Raw genomic sequence first — 14,042 nt, forward strand, 5'->3', positions numbered from 1 at the left:
TAGGCACATTACGCTATAGGAGGCTGTATTATCATTTCCTATAAATGTATTTTCATGCACAGGAACCTAGTGTTGAAGTTGTTACACAATTTCCCGTGTTCAGAGTGTTGTCATTCCAATTAGGCTAGTGCAGGGAGTTAGCAGGCTTAGAAACTAGGCTGAAATAAGCAATGAATGCTAAGCTGACAATTTTGGCTTTGATAAAAGGGAACATCTTTGGCCACACTGGCTTCCCCCGAGGTCCTAGCAAAATGGCTAATGAGGTGAACCTCATTGCTGAAGAATTCACTACGATAGAGCAGTGAAAATTCCTGCATTCCCCCATTCCTACCTCCTTGGTATCCGTCAGTGTGTGCTGTCTGTTGCGTGCCACATTGCAAATATATATAACAATGGACTTGACATCATTTGTCTACAGCAAACAGGATCTCAGAGCTAAAACTAATTGTGACACTAACGGATCACCTAAGAGCCAAAACTAAACGTGTCGGGAAACACCACCTGTGATTCAGAACTATGCAGTAAAAGCAATGTGGTGTTAAATCACCATCCATGAGACTAAAGGTGTTGTGGTGCTACTGCACTGGCAATGAGCCAAATCTAATGCTGGTCTCAAAATTGGAGCTAAAGTGCCACTTATGAGAACAAAATAAAAGTGGTGGCAAAAGAACCACCTGCAAAGCAAAACATTGTAGCCTCAACTCATCATTTTGAAGCACCATCTATATGCCTAAATCTATGGTGATGCTCAGGAACCATCTATGAGTCAAATCTCAGAGAGTGCACATGTGCTACTTGTGATACGTATCTAATGCCATGCTTAAGCACAGCCTGACCCAAAACTAACCAGTCTAAAGAGACCTGGCATCTTTTTTTTCAGCCTCCAGCAATACTATTAGCTCACCCAGTAAAAACGAAAGTATGCAAATTGGCCAAAACTAAAAAGCAAAATGGTTTGTTTGCCATTTAAATGGCATACATGCCCACATTAACCATTCAATTTGGAAGATGCTAGTTGAGTCCTGGTTTTAACATTGCATTCTGCGATTGTAGTGCTGGATTTCCCCAGTGTAAATCTCAGGCTACTAGTTCAAGAATGCAAAGTTAAATACAGGGCTGGACCAAAGTCTGCCAAATGGAAAGGATAATGTTGGCAAGTATGACATGGGTCGTGGATTTTCTCTAACCCTGTGACAGCTTCCATATTGGGCTGAATTAAGTACCATGCTAGGGTGCCATCTTGCTTATCGAGTCCAGAAGAAGATTAATATGACGGAAAAAAGGAGGGTGCACCCCCTGGTCTACTTTGAAAATGCCTAACAGGAAACAGGGTGTTTGGAAAACCTTTGAATTGACTGAATTGCATTTGTTTATTCTGTAGTGCCTGCCACTGCAACAGCTGCAGTGTGATAGCCAGATGTGATACCATGTGGCCACAAGCAATTCTTTTTTATGCTCAGCATCATCAAATTGTCTGAATTGGTCATGCTCATATTCGAATTGTCACTCATCCAAACATAACTTGAACATAGACCACACACAAACTGTGTACATAATACATTAATCTTAATACTAACATTTCATCTGTAAAGCCATTTATGCTATTAGAATTACCTACATTTATTGTATTTTATATAGGAGTTGTATAAAGTGCCAAATAACAGAAAACCACTTACGAAGAATGAAAGCAACACATACATCAAAGAATGAGAGAAGGGAAAAAGAACTATAAATGGTGGTTCACCGTAGAAAGGGTAAGTTCCTAGTTAGTAGAGGTTTAACAACTGAGGCACAACCCAGCGCCAGTACAGGGGGGTGCATGCCTACTGCGTCAGAAATCATAACGTGTTTGGCCACAATCATTCTTAATCTATATATATCAAACAAAAATACAAAAAAGGTAGCAGGCGCCCCTCTCTCGAAAGAACAAGGCATGATAACCTGTTCAGTGGTTATTAACCACATTGAGAGTTCGCAGCCATTGCTTTTTGCTCACTGTACCTTCACAGATGGGAAATATCCATTTGCATATCAGTCTTTGTCCCGCCCACAAGGGCAGTCCAGCACCGAAATGCTATGGCAATTCCTCTCTGAACAAGAGTACCATCAGCAACCCCATACACGTGTTTCAGCCTAGTTGGGCATCATCAGTGAGGTGAAGCTGAGCCTCTCTAAGCACAGTGAGCAGGGAGTCCACGTCTGGTTGCCCCCAGGTAACCTAGGGTGACCAACCCCAAGTTCCTTTCAAAAATACAAAAAAGGTAGCAGGCGCCCCTCTCTCGAAAGAACAAGGCATGATAACCTGTTCAGTGGTTATTAACCACATTGAGAGTTCGCAGCCATTGCTTTTTGCTCACTGTACCTTCACAGATGGGAAATATCCATTTGCATATCAGTCTTTGTCCCGCCCACAAGGGCAGTCCAGCACCGAAATGCTATGGCAATTCCTCTCTGAACAAGAGTACCATCAGCAACCCCATACACGTGTTTCAGCCTTGTTGGGCATCATCAGTGAGGTGAAGCTGAGCCTCTCTAAGCACAGTGAGCAGGGAGTCCACGTCTGGTTGCCCCCAGGTAACCTAGGGTGACCAACCCCAAGTTCCTTTCAAAAATACAAAAAAGGTAGCAGGCGCCCCTCTCTCGAAAGAACAAGGCATGATAACCTGTTCAGTGGTTATTAACCACATTGAGAGTTCGCAGCCATTGCTTTTTGCTCACTGTACCTTCACAGATGGGAAATATCCATTTGCATATCAGTCTTTGTCCCGCCCACAAGGGCAGTCCAGCACCGAAATGCTATGGCAATTCCTCTCTGAACAAGAGTACCATCAGCAACCCCATACACGTGTTTCAGCCTTGTTGGGCATCATCAGTGAGGTGAAGCTGAGCCTCTCTAAGCACAGTGAGCAGGGAGTCCACGTCTGGTTGCCCCCAGGTAACCTAGGGTGACCAACCCCAAGTTCCTTTCAAAAATACAAAAAAGGTAGCAGGCGCCCCTCTCTCGAAAGAACAAGGCATGATAACCTGTTCAGTGGTTATTAACCACATTGAGAGTTCGCAGCCATTGCTTTTTGCTCACTGTACCTTCACAGATGGTTGCGAACTCTCAAGTGGTTAATAACCACTGAACAGGTTATCATGTCTGTTCTTGCGAGAGAGGGGCGCCCGCTACCTTTGTAAAATTATTTGTTAAGGAACCTGGGATTGGTAACCCTAGGTCTCCTGGGGGCAACCAGACGTGGTCTCCCTCTCACTGTGCTTAGAGAGGCATCAGCTTCACCTCACTGATGATCCCCAACAAGGGTGAAACACGTGTATGGGGTTGCTGGTGGTACTCTCGTTCAGATTGGAATTGCCATTGTATTTCGGTGCTGGACTGCCCCTGGGCAGGACAAAGACTGATATGCAAATGGATATTTCCCATCTGTGAAAGGCACAGTGAGTAAAAGCAGTGGCTGCGAACTCTCAAGTGGTTAATAACCACTGAACAGGTTATCATGTCTGTTCTTGCGAGAGAGGGGCGCCCGCTACCTTTGTAAAATTATTTGTTAAGGAACCTGGGATTGGTAACCCTAGGTCTCCTGGGGGCAACCAGACGTGGTCTCCCTCTCACTGTGCTTAGAGAGGCATCAGCTTCACCTCACTGATGATCCCCAACAAGGGGGAAACACGTGTATGGGGTTGCTGGTGGTACTCTCGTTCAGATTGGAATTGCCATTGTATTTCGGTGCTGGACTGCCCCTGGGCAGGACAAAGACTGATATGCAAATGGATATTTCCCATCTGTGAAAGGCACAGTGAGTAAAAGCAGTGGCTGCGAACTCTCAAGTGGTTAATAACCACTGAACAGGTTATCATGTCTGTTCTTGCGAGAGAGGGGCGCCCGCTACCTTTGTAAAATTATTTGTTAAGGAACCTGGGATTGGTAACCCTAGGTCTCCTGGGGGCAACCAGACGTGGTCTCCCTCTCACTGTGCTTAGAGAGGCATCAGCTTCACCTCACTGATGATCCCCAACAAGGGTGAAACACGTGTATGGGGTTGCTGGTGGTACTCTCGTTCAGATTGGAATTGCCATTGTATTTCGGTGCTGGACTGCCCCTGGGCAGGACAAAGACTGATATGCAAATGGATATTTCCCATCTGTGAAAGGCACAGTGAGTAAAAGCAGTGGCTGCGAACTCTCAAGTGGTTAATAACCACTGAACAGGTTATCATGTCTGTTCTTGCGAGAGAGGGGCGCCCGCTACCTTTGTAAAATTATTTGTTAAGGAACCTGGGATTGGTAACCCTAGGTCTCCTGGGGGCAACCAGACGTGGTCTCCCTCTCACTGTGCTTAGAGATGCATCAGCTTCACCTCACTGATGATCCCCAACAAGGGTGAAACACGTGTATGGGGTTGCTGGTGGTACTCTCGTTCAGATTGGAATTGCCATTGTATTTCGGTGCTGGACTGCCCCTGGGCAGGACAAAGACTGATATGCAAATGGATATTTCCCATCTGTGAAAGGCACAGTGAGTAAAAGCAGTGGCTGCGAACTCACAAGTGGTTAATAACCACTGAACAGGTTATCATGTCTGTTCTTGCGAGAGAGGGGCGCCCGCTACCTTTGTAAAATTATTTGTTAAGGAACCTGGGATTGGTAACCCTAGGTCTCCTGGGGGCAACCAGACGTGGTCTCCCTCTCACTGTGCTTAGAGAGGCATCAGCTTCACCTCACTGATGATCCCCAACAAGGGTGAAACACGTGTATGGGGTTGCTGGTGGTACTCTCGTTCAGATTGGAATTGCCATTGTATTTCGGTGCTGGACTGCCCCTGGGCAGGACAAAGACTGATATGCAAATGGATATTACCCATCTGTGAAAGGCACAGTGAGTAAAAGCAGTGGCTGCGAACTCTCAAGTGGTTAATAACCACTGAACAGGTTATCATGTCTGTTCTTGCGAGAGAGGGGCGCCCGCTACCTTTGTAAAATTATTTGTTAAGGAACCTGGGATTGGTAACCCTAGGTCTCCTGGGGGCAACCAGACGTGGTCTCCCTCTCACTGTGCTTAGAGAGGCATCAGCTTCACCTCACTGATGATCCCCAACAAGGGTGAAACACGTGTATGGGGTTGCTGGTGGTACTCTCGTTCAGATTGGATTGTATTTCGGTGCTGGACTGCCCCTGGGCAGGACAAAGACTGATATGCAAATGGATATTTCCCATCTGTGAAAGGCACAGTGAGTAAAAGCAGTGGCTGCGAACTCTCAAGTGGTTAATAACCACTGAACAGGTTATCATGTCTGTTCTTGCGAGAGAGGGGCGCCCGCTACCTTTGTAAAAATATATCAAACAAAGTTGTGTTTTTTTGTGGGTTTTGCATGCAGCGTTCTTGGGGACTTAACTCCTCATGAACAATGATGTCTGGTGTCATGTATTTTGCATGGCATAGTCTTTATTTCATTGCTGAATTAATGCAACTATTTCTGGCTCAATAGGTCATCCTGTTCCGACATAATTAAACGTTTTGGTTTTTCTGCATTACGTTTTGTGGTGTTACACGGCCATCTAAAGGTCATTTATAGAAAGTGCACAGCATTGTGCATCTAAGCTGAAACATGATCAACAACACCTGATTAATTTCTATTGCAACATTTTGTAAAGGACAGGTACTTCACCCTCATGACATTAAACAGCATTTTGCTACAATTTGAAGATGACATAGTTGAATCCGTTGATTTGAATCAGGTTCCATGTTTAACAAAAATACTTCTTTCTTCTGTATTCTCTCCTTTCATTAATGCTTTAATCCCACGAATATATTTTTACAGAAATGGCACGAAAAAAGAGAGCAGTATTTAATCCCACCTGAATCGAAACATAACATCGAAAGCTGAAACATGATCAACATTCTGAAGCAGGTAGATCTCAAGACCATGAAGCTGATAGAATTCAACATTCTTTCAGACAGAACAATGAAAGTGCTCAAGAACCTGAAGCAAGACTTACTAATCAGAGAATTTGTGCTGCTAAAAAAATAAAGCAAAGAACCTGCTGGAGAAACTAAAACATGACTTGCTGTTAAGAGAATTAGTGCTGCTGAACAGCAAAGGAATGAGATTGCTGAAGAAACTCAAGCGGGATTTACTGACCTGAGAATTCATGCTGCAAAAAACACAAAGCAATGAAACTGCTGAAGAAACTGAAGTGAGACTTACTGATCAGAGAATTTTAAAAATCTGAGAGTTGAAATCCCGGGCAAAGCTGGGTAGTTAAGCTAGTTGGCTCATAAAACACATATTTTAGATCTGAGTATATTGGTCATTATAACCATTACAACAATATAGTGCTAGAGAGTAGATCACGATTGCATTTTAATGGTGTTCAAAAAGACACTGCCATTTTATATGTGTCAAAGGCCCCTGCCTTATTCTGGTGACTTCTAGTGGAGTGGTCCAGGTGGCCAAAGACATTGGACCTCATTACGAGGTTGGAGGTAACTTTGCCGGTTTTAGGGGATGTACCACCCAATGCAGGAGTAAGGGTGATGCCCTGGTCAGAAGAGGATAAACCAACAAGAGGAGGAATGAGCATGTGGAAGAGGGTCAGGACCAAAGGAGGATTAAAGAGGTTGTGAATGAGCCTTGTAGTGCTTCTCTGCACAAACTGAGACAGAAAACCTATTTTGACCCTGTTGCAAAGTATTAGAGAAACAAAACCTACATCTGAAACTTGTGGTGGAGACCCAGGGTTGTCTGCAGGAACAGCAAGGTAACTGAAAGAGGTGACATTCCACCATTAGCTGGAGACCAGCTGGAGGACCTTCGATGAGAGAGGTTTAGAGACTGTAAATGACAGTGATGTGCTCCGAACCCTGTGAACTTCATACAGAGACTTTCGAGAGTGTGAACCTGTTCTTTGTTTAAGTAAAACCTTTGAACTGTAATGGAGTACTATGGAAAGAGACAGAGAGGGTAGTAGATTTGGGAATGTCGAGCAGGTAATCCTAAAATGACTTTAGGTGAGGGGAGTTTAGGCTAGATGCCAAAGTCAGTGAAATATTTAGATTTCTGTCCAACAGTTTCTGATAATACAAATCACAATTCCTCTGACCCATTTATGATGCTTGGTCTTATCTGTTCATCGATGTCTGTGATGTGACAAATACTTTAAAAGTCTGTGTGAACAATCACGTTTTGAGTCTTTTTTTGAATGTGGCAAAGAAAGGTTTTTGTCTTGGTTATAAAAATTGCTAATGCAGTGTGAGCTTTCTTCCTCTGTGTCATTTTCTCTTATAATGAGGGAACACTAATACATCATGAGTGGCTCTGTGAAAAAAAATGGAAGTCACTTGAGTTGAGCTAAGAGCCTCCCATGGCTGATATGTTCTTATCATTGATACTTTAAATTGCTGGGGAGATAACATCCTGAAACATCTCAATTGTCTGTGGGAACTCTAGATGTGGGCTGAATGTCTTCAGAGCATGGAGTTGTTGGTGGGTTTTGTTATATGTAAGATTGATGTTTGGTATGAAGGATAGGTGGTTGGCAAAAATGATTCGTACCTTTCTCACTTTTTGCAATGCTCTGCTTGATTATGGAATGAAATTTCGGTCCAGGCTGCTTCACTGTGTTGAACCCATACATGGCGAGTTTCAGCGCTTTACAAATGCTGCATAACTTAACATGCCAGTCATACACCACACACTCGGAAATTACAGCAGGTATGGCTGATATACTGTGTATGATGTTCACTGTGATCATATAGTACAATGTATGGATCCACCATTCTCTAATTTGATAACTGCCTTTCACTTCAAAATAATGGCAATCTCTGTTCTGCTGAACTGCTTTCAACAAACATGGTCTACCCTTCTTTGTATGAATGAATACGTTTATTTTGGCAAAAGAGACTTTTAAAGCACAAATTAAAATACAGTCGCTTAAAAGCATAATCGTTTCTTTAGGCAAAAGACATTTTAAAAATGCATGCAATACTATAGTTAAAAGGCAAAATGTAAAATACAGAATCAAGTTCCTCTTAACCAGTATTGCTGGATGTCCCAGAAATGCCTTACAATACTAGAAGAGGGGATATTAACATTAATAATCTCTAACATAAGGTTAAAACATGGGTCCTAGTCATGCCTACAAACTAATTACTTCCTTAGTGAATCACTCAAATCATCTCAATCGGGCTCCAGTTTACTCCCACTTTGATCTCCTTATCATGCCCCATGTAAACATTTAGAAATTAAGAAAACTCTATTTAGATCAATAGTACTTTTACAGTATTCTTCCACCAGTTCCGTCTGCTCGATGTTTGCCAGTCTAAATAGAGGGAGGTGATATCTCGATCTTAGCTCCTTATAGCCTTCACATTGTAGTAAAAAGTGGATGAGTGTCTACTCCGCGGCACCACAGAGTCGGCACATTGAACCGTTGGAATGTTTCCTTTTCACTGTGAAGGACAACACTTTCAGTGTTTTTGTGCGATGTTGTATGAAGAGGGCTGGCGCAAACCCATGGGTTATAGTATCTAGATGTGACTCAAATCCATGGACTTGCTTCATTCTTATTTACGTCCATCGAGTACTTAGAGACAGAAATCCTTCTTCCGGTGGCATAGCGATGCATCAAAACTGGCCCTTTTGACTAATTCCTTCGGTCTTGAGTTCAAAGACTCTGGGAATTCCCACAGGTTGCCCAGATGCAACTTCCTTAGCTCAGTGCACACATGCTTGAACCAAGGGAGCGATCTTGATCCATCCAGGTTCAATAGATGTGATAGTGCGTGTCTGTATTTAGATAGATTCGGGTTGGTCCAGACTTGAAACGCAATACAGCAGGGGATTTAACCCAAAAGCATCAACTATTGGACATTGACTGCATTCCCTGCATAAACTAGCTGCAGGGTCACCGGGGGGTTGCCTGAGCAATGATTTAATGAATTTGTTATCTACTATACTTAGTGAGGGAACTCTTCATTACCCCCAAATCACAGCTCCATAGATGGTTGCGAAGAGAGCTTGTGTCCTGTACAAGCAGAGCATGGTGGTTATTGCTCCCCTGCCATGCATGACAAAAAATGTCCTAATACCACCGCTATATTTGTCATTGGTTACGGTGGCTTTCCTAAGTGGTGTCCATAAGCAATTGTCGATAATCTGATGCCCAGATAATCATATATAGGCACCTGTTCCAGAATGGTGCCATCAATTTCAATGCTCCGTTTGATTTGCTTTGGCAGCCTGTGTCTAAACACGATGGTTTTCGTTCTGTCTGTGTTTTTACCACGAGGCATAGTTCTTTGAATTTCTAATTAAAGATTGCCAGATTTTGTGTGAGGCCCATTGATGTGCTGTAAAAGAGAACAGCAACGTCAGCAAAGAACAACGCTGGAAGTTTATCAGATCCCAATCTTGGTGAGTTTGAACAGTTCTCCAAGAGTTGGTTTATAAATACAGAAGAGGAGAGGGGCTAACACGCATCCTCATCATATCCCCCTCTACCTCAATGGGTTGTGTTAGTACTCTTGTTTCTGTCGATATATGTTATGGATTTCACCTCATGTTTTGAAATTTACTTTGGGAAAATAAGTATTGTATTGTATTGTATGAGTATTTATAGAGTGAAAACAAAGACCAGAAAACATCAAGGCGCTAAGTGGAGTGAGAGAAAGAGGGCCACTTCTGACAAGCAGGGCTAGAACAAGTGAGTTTTCAGAGTCTTCCAGAAAGAAGATATTCCGGAATGTTATGAAGTTCAGGCGGCAAGGCATTGCAGAGTATGGGGGCAAGCACCGTAAAGGATCTTCCTCCAGCTCTGGCACAACAGAACCTGGGAATGCATAGCAGGGATTGGTTAGCCGAGCGCAGAATCCTGCTGGGATTGTAGGGCACAAACCTAGATCATAGAAATTCTGCCCCAACATCGAGGGTAGCGTGATGAACAAGACAGAGGATGTTAAAATTGACTCGGCTCCTAATAGGGAGCCAGTATAGTTGGGGAAGTCCTGAGAGTGTGTTAGTCCAGGGGCTCGCAGAGTGAGGTTAGAGGCTGCATTTTGGAGAGTATGTAGGCGTTTTAATAGAGCCTCAGGTCAGCATAGATAAATGCTGTTACAGCAGTCTATGGATCCCATGATGGACGCAATCACAATTTCTGTCCTACAATCAGGCGGCAGGAATGGTAAGCATTTTTTCAGTAATTTTAGTTTGGTATAACCAAGTTGGCAAACTGCAGAGATTTGGGCTTCTCTAGAGCCTGTGCTCATTAATTTGATCCCTAGGCTCTTCACTACCGGAGTGGGTTCAGAGCAAGGGCCAAGGGAAGTTGGCCAATACTCATAGGTCCAAGGCTGTCCTATGTTGTTTGAACCGATGAACAGTACCTGTGTTTTATCTCCATTGAGTTTAAGCCAATTATTGGCCATCCAGTCCCTGACCGCAGAGAGACAGTCTTTCAGTTTGTGGGGGGGGGGGGTCAGATGATGGCACATTGAGGCGAAAGAGAATCTGCGTGTCGTCAGCAAATGAGAAGAAATGTACCCTGCGGCTAGCAATCAAATTGGCCAGAGCTTGCATGTATAAATTAAACAAAAGGGCAGATAAAGTGGACCTCACAATTCAAGGCTGCAGGAAAAGAATTAAAAGGGGGAAGGGAGACCGTTTGAACCTGGTTGGACAGAAAGGAAGAAACCACCTCAGCAGGATGCCTGAAATTCCTGCCCTCTGAAGACACTGAAGCAGGTTCTGATGATCAGCAGTATCAAAGGCTGCAGAGAGGTCAAGGAGAATCAACCCCCCCACCTCTCTGCGGTCTTGAAGCAGAGCAATGTCGTCCATGGGAGCAACCATCACAGATTCCGTTCCTATACCGGGGCAGAAGCCTGACTGAAAAGAGTGGAGAAGGTAGTTAGATTCCAAGAAAGCAGAGAGATGAGGGGGTTACAATTGACTTCATCAGTTTCATGAGAACTGGGAGTAGTGAAATAGAGCGGACATTCTCCACTGTTGCTGGGTCAAGATGTGCCTTTTCTAGTAGAGGAGAGCTCACTGCATGCTTGAGGGTCTCAGGGATGTCCCCAGTCAAAATAAAATGTTGAAGTGCAGCAGTAAACAAAGAGATTGACTTGTTAGAAGTTGTTTGGAGAATGCAGAGAGGAATTGGGTCGGTGGGAGAAGTGGATTTAAGTTTTAACAGTGCACATAAAACCATACTGTCTGTCACTGCTGAATTGAAAGGCACCGGAGTGCGTCTCTTCAACATTAAAATGTACAGCAGGGGAATCTACAGGGACTGACCTTCCTATGCTTATCAAAAACAATGGAAAAGGAAGACAGCCTCTAATCGGCATAGATTACAAATACAGTTTTAGAAAAACACACATCTTGTAAGGGTGTAATTAGTTAAGAATGAGCAAGTGGTTTTATATGGCAGTCCCACAACAAGCATGGAGCAGCCTCACCTCTCATATCCAGCACGCGTCTCTATGGTACATTTATGCCGCGAGGGAGAGCGCAGCTTGGGGCGCACAAACACGCAATTAGTAGAAAGTAAAAGTAGAGTTGCGTCGGGAGTGTGAGTAAGTAAAAACTATTTAAAAGGAAGACAGTCTCTAAGCGGCACAGATTACAAATACAGTTTTAGAAACACACACATCTTGTAAGGGTGTAATTAGTTAAGAATGAGTAAGTGGTTTTATATGGGAGTCCCACAACAAGCATAAAGCCGCCTCACCTCTCACCAAGTATCATTGGTATTCGTACAAGTTGCATGTTATTCATGTTAGGTATGGCTGCAGAGACCTTTGACTCTCTGCCAGAGCTCTTGCAGCAGTATGCATAGAGGCCCAGGTGTCCATCACTATATTCATCTATATATATAGCGATCCTGCCAGTGAGCCACTAAATCTATAATAAAAATCTTGCAGCTGTAGTTCTGTTCATAACCCTTTGTAAGGACGGCGTTACGTTTTGAGATCCACACATGATCTCACTTTTTAAGGGGTGTACATTTTGTCTTTTAAAAAGTCTTTCGTCGCACAGTTTTTTCCAGACCTCCGAAGAATTCAGCTGTGTTACACCAGATGGGGTGGTTTTAATAGATCTATGATGCGTGTTGTTATACACATTTATAAATGCAGGTAGCACCTCCACATATCTACAAATGTTTTTAGGTGTACAAAATCACCACTGCCTTTGTTTTAAAGGTGTGTATAACACGTTCTACAAGAGAGGCTTCAAATTCAGAGTATGTAACAAACTCATGCACCCCATGTTGCTTTAGAAGATTCTGCAGCAGCTTATTTAAAAACTGTAGTTTGGCGGGAACTCTGCCTTTGTTAAATATGCGCTTAAAGGCCATCGGCACGCTGTGGCCCATCTTGTTCTTTAAAGCTTCAACATAGGTGTATTTTGATAGAACGTTGATGACGGCTAGAATATAGCCAAAACCAACCATCTTTATCATCACAAAACTGACTCAAATCCATAATATCTGCCTGCCATTGTTGATCGATATCACATACTAAAGTCATCTGTTTAAAATGTTTGCGGGCCGGCTTGTGTAGTGTGTAAGCCTCCTCCCCTGCAAGTCACGTCTTGACGGTGCCTCGTGACACCTTCTCACCAAGGATTTTCAGTTTACGGCACAGGCTGTCAAGCCCTCCATAACTACCGACACCTCCTTCATCATAATATATTTTTGACAGCTTCAGGCCAGACATGTTTGCCCATAACAGCTCAACATAAAGACACAGTCAGTTTTTATGAACAAGAGATTTTATTCACATTTAAAACAACAATTATTATTCAAAATATATTCACATTAAAACACTAAAGAAACCTGTTATAGATGGTGTCCAGACATTTGGTCGACTGAAAACTGGTCGAAAGACATTTGGTCGACGCAATTTGGTCGAAACCAAATGGTCGAAATTTTTTTTATTTATATATATATTTTTCAGGTTTTCGTTTTTAAAAAAAAGGGTTTTTTAGCAAGAAAAGGTGGTTGGTGGGGGGACCCCCCCCAAAAAAAGGGGTGAAAATAAAAAATAAAAAAATTTGACCATTTGGTTTTCGACCAAATTGGTTCGACCATTTGTCCAGTCGACCAATTTTTTTCGACCAAATGTCTGGTAACCTTATAGATTTCATAATACATGCGAATACCGCACAAACACATAGCATTCCGCCGCTTCGTTAAGCAAGCATGTTACACTCCATTATTTGCTCATTCATATATACTTTATCCCCGCCCAGTTGTGAACTGTTTTTTCAATGATGTTTCTAACACCAATCAGAGACATGCGTCTAAACTGCTTCCTTTTCAAAAGAGGGTTATTCGCCCATTCTATAGCCCATAAAGATTTAGATACGCATCGTTCAGTTCCTGCATGATCCTGTTACGCTCACCTGGTATCCACGCGGATGCCACCCAGCCCTGGTTGGATGATTTGCACTCTCAAACCCTCTCCCGATCCTTTGGTAAGGCCTCTGGTTAAAGATGGGTCTGCAATATAGGAGAGCTGGATTCAATACCAGATTGTCTTATGTTTTCCCACCTCCCTTGGCCTCAACTCCTTCCTCCCCCTTGGGCCTTCTCCTCTCCTTAATATTGTAAAAGGTGGATTCTCCGTCCTGCTCCTCGTGGCAGGGGCGCGTAGATGTGGGGGGTGAGCAGCGACCAAGTTACTTCACTGGTGCAAGCCCCCCTCCTGTGGGAATCTAGGCCTGCTGCGACTCCTTAGGTTTGCTGCTTTACAGTCTTTATATGCAGTTCTTATGTTCATCTTAGTTCGAATAATAATGACTTGCTTCTTTCCTTTTAGGTATGGAAAGGTATTTTGGTGTTGTCATGCAGTTTGAAGATGAGCATGGGCCGGTAGGCAAAAGCGCGGTGTGCGCGAATCTGTCCGGTGAGTAATGCGCGATGCGCGGCGCTGTTTCGCCTTTTATATTGCTAACCTGTGTCTTTTCTCTCCTTGCAGGTTGCGATGTTCCTCGCTGAGCGCTGTAATGTTCCAGCAATGATACTGACCAGGAGATGACTA

The 14,042-nt window shown here is 43.4% G+C and overlaps 1 protein-coding gene across 2 annotated transcripts in view; it reads right to left on the minus strand.

Moving 5' to 3' along the window:
• SPMIP4 (sperm microtubule inner protein 4) overlaps nucleotides 1-14,042 on the minus strand; it is a 364,345-nt gene that overhangs the window by 126,387 nt on the left and 223,916 nt on the right. The window lies entirely within an intron of this gene.

The sequence above is a fragment of the Ambystoma mexicanum genome, chromosome 2q (genome assembly GCF_040938575.1).
Source record: "Ambystoma mexicanum isolate Mex_15411 chromosome 2q, UKY_AmexF1_1, whole genome shotgun sequence".
NCBI classification, from domain to species: domain Eukaryota; kingdom Metazoa; phylum Chordata; class Amphibia; order Caudata; family Ambystomatidae; genus Ambystoma; species Ambystoma mexicanum.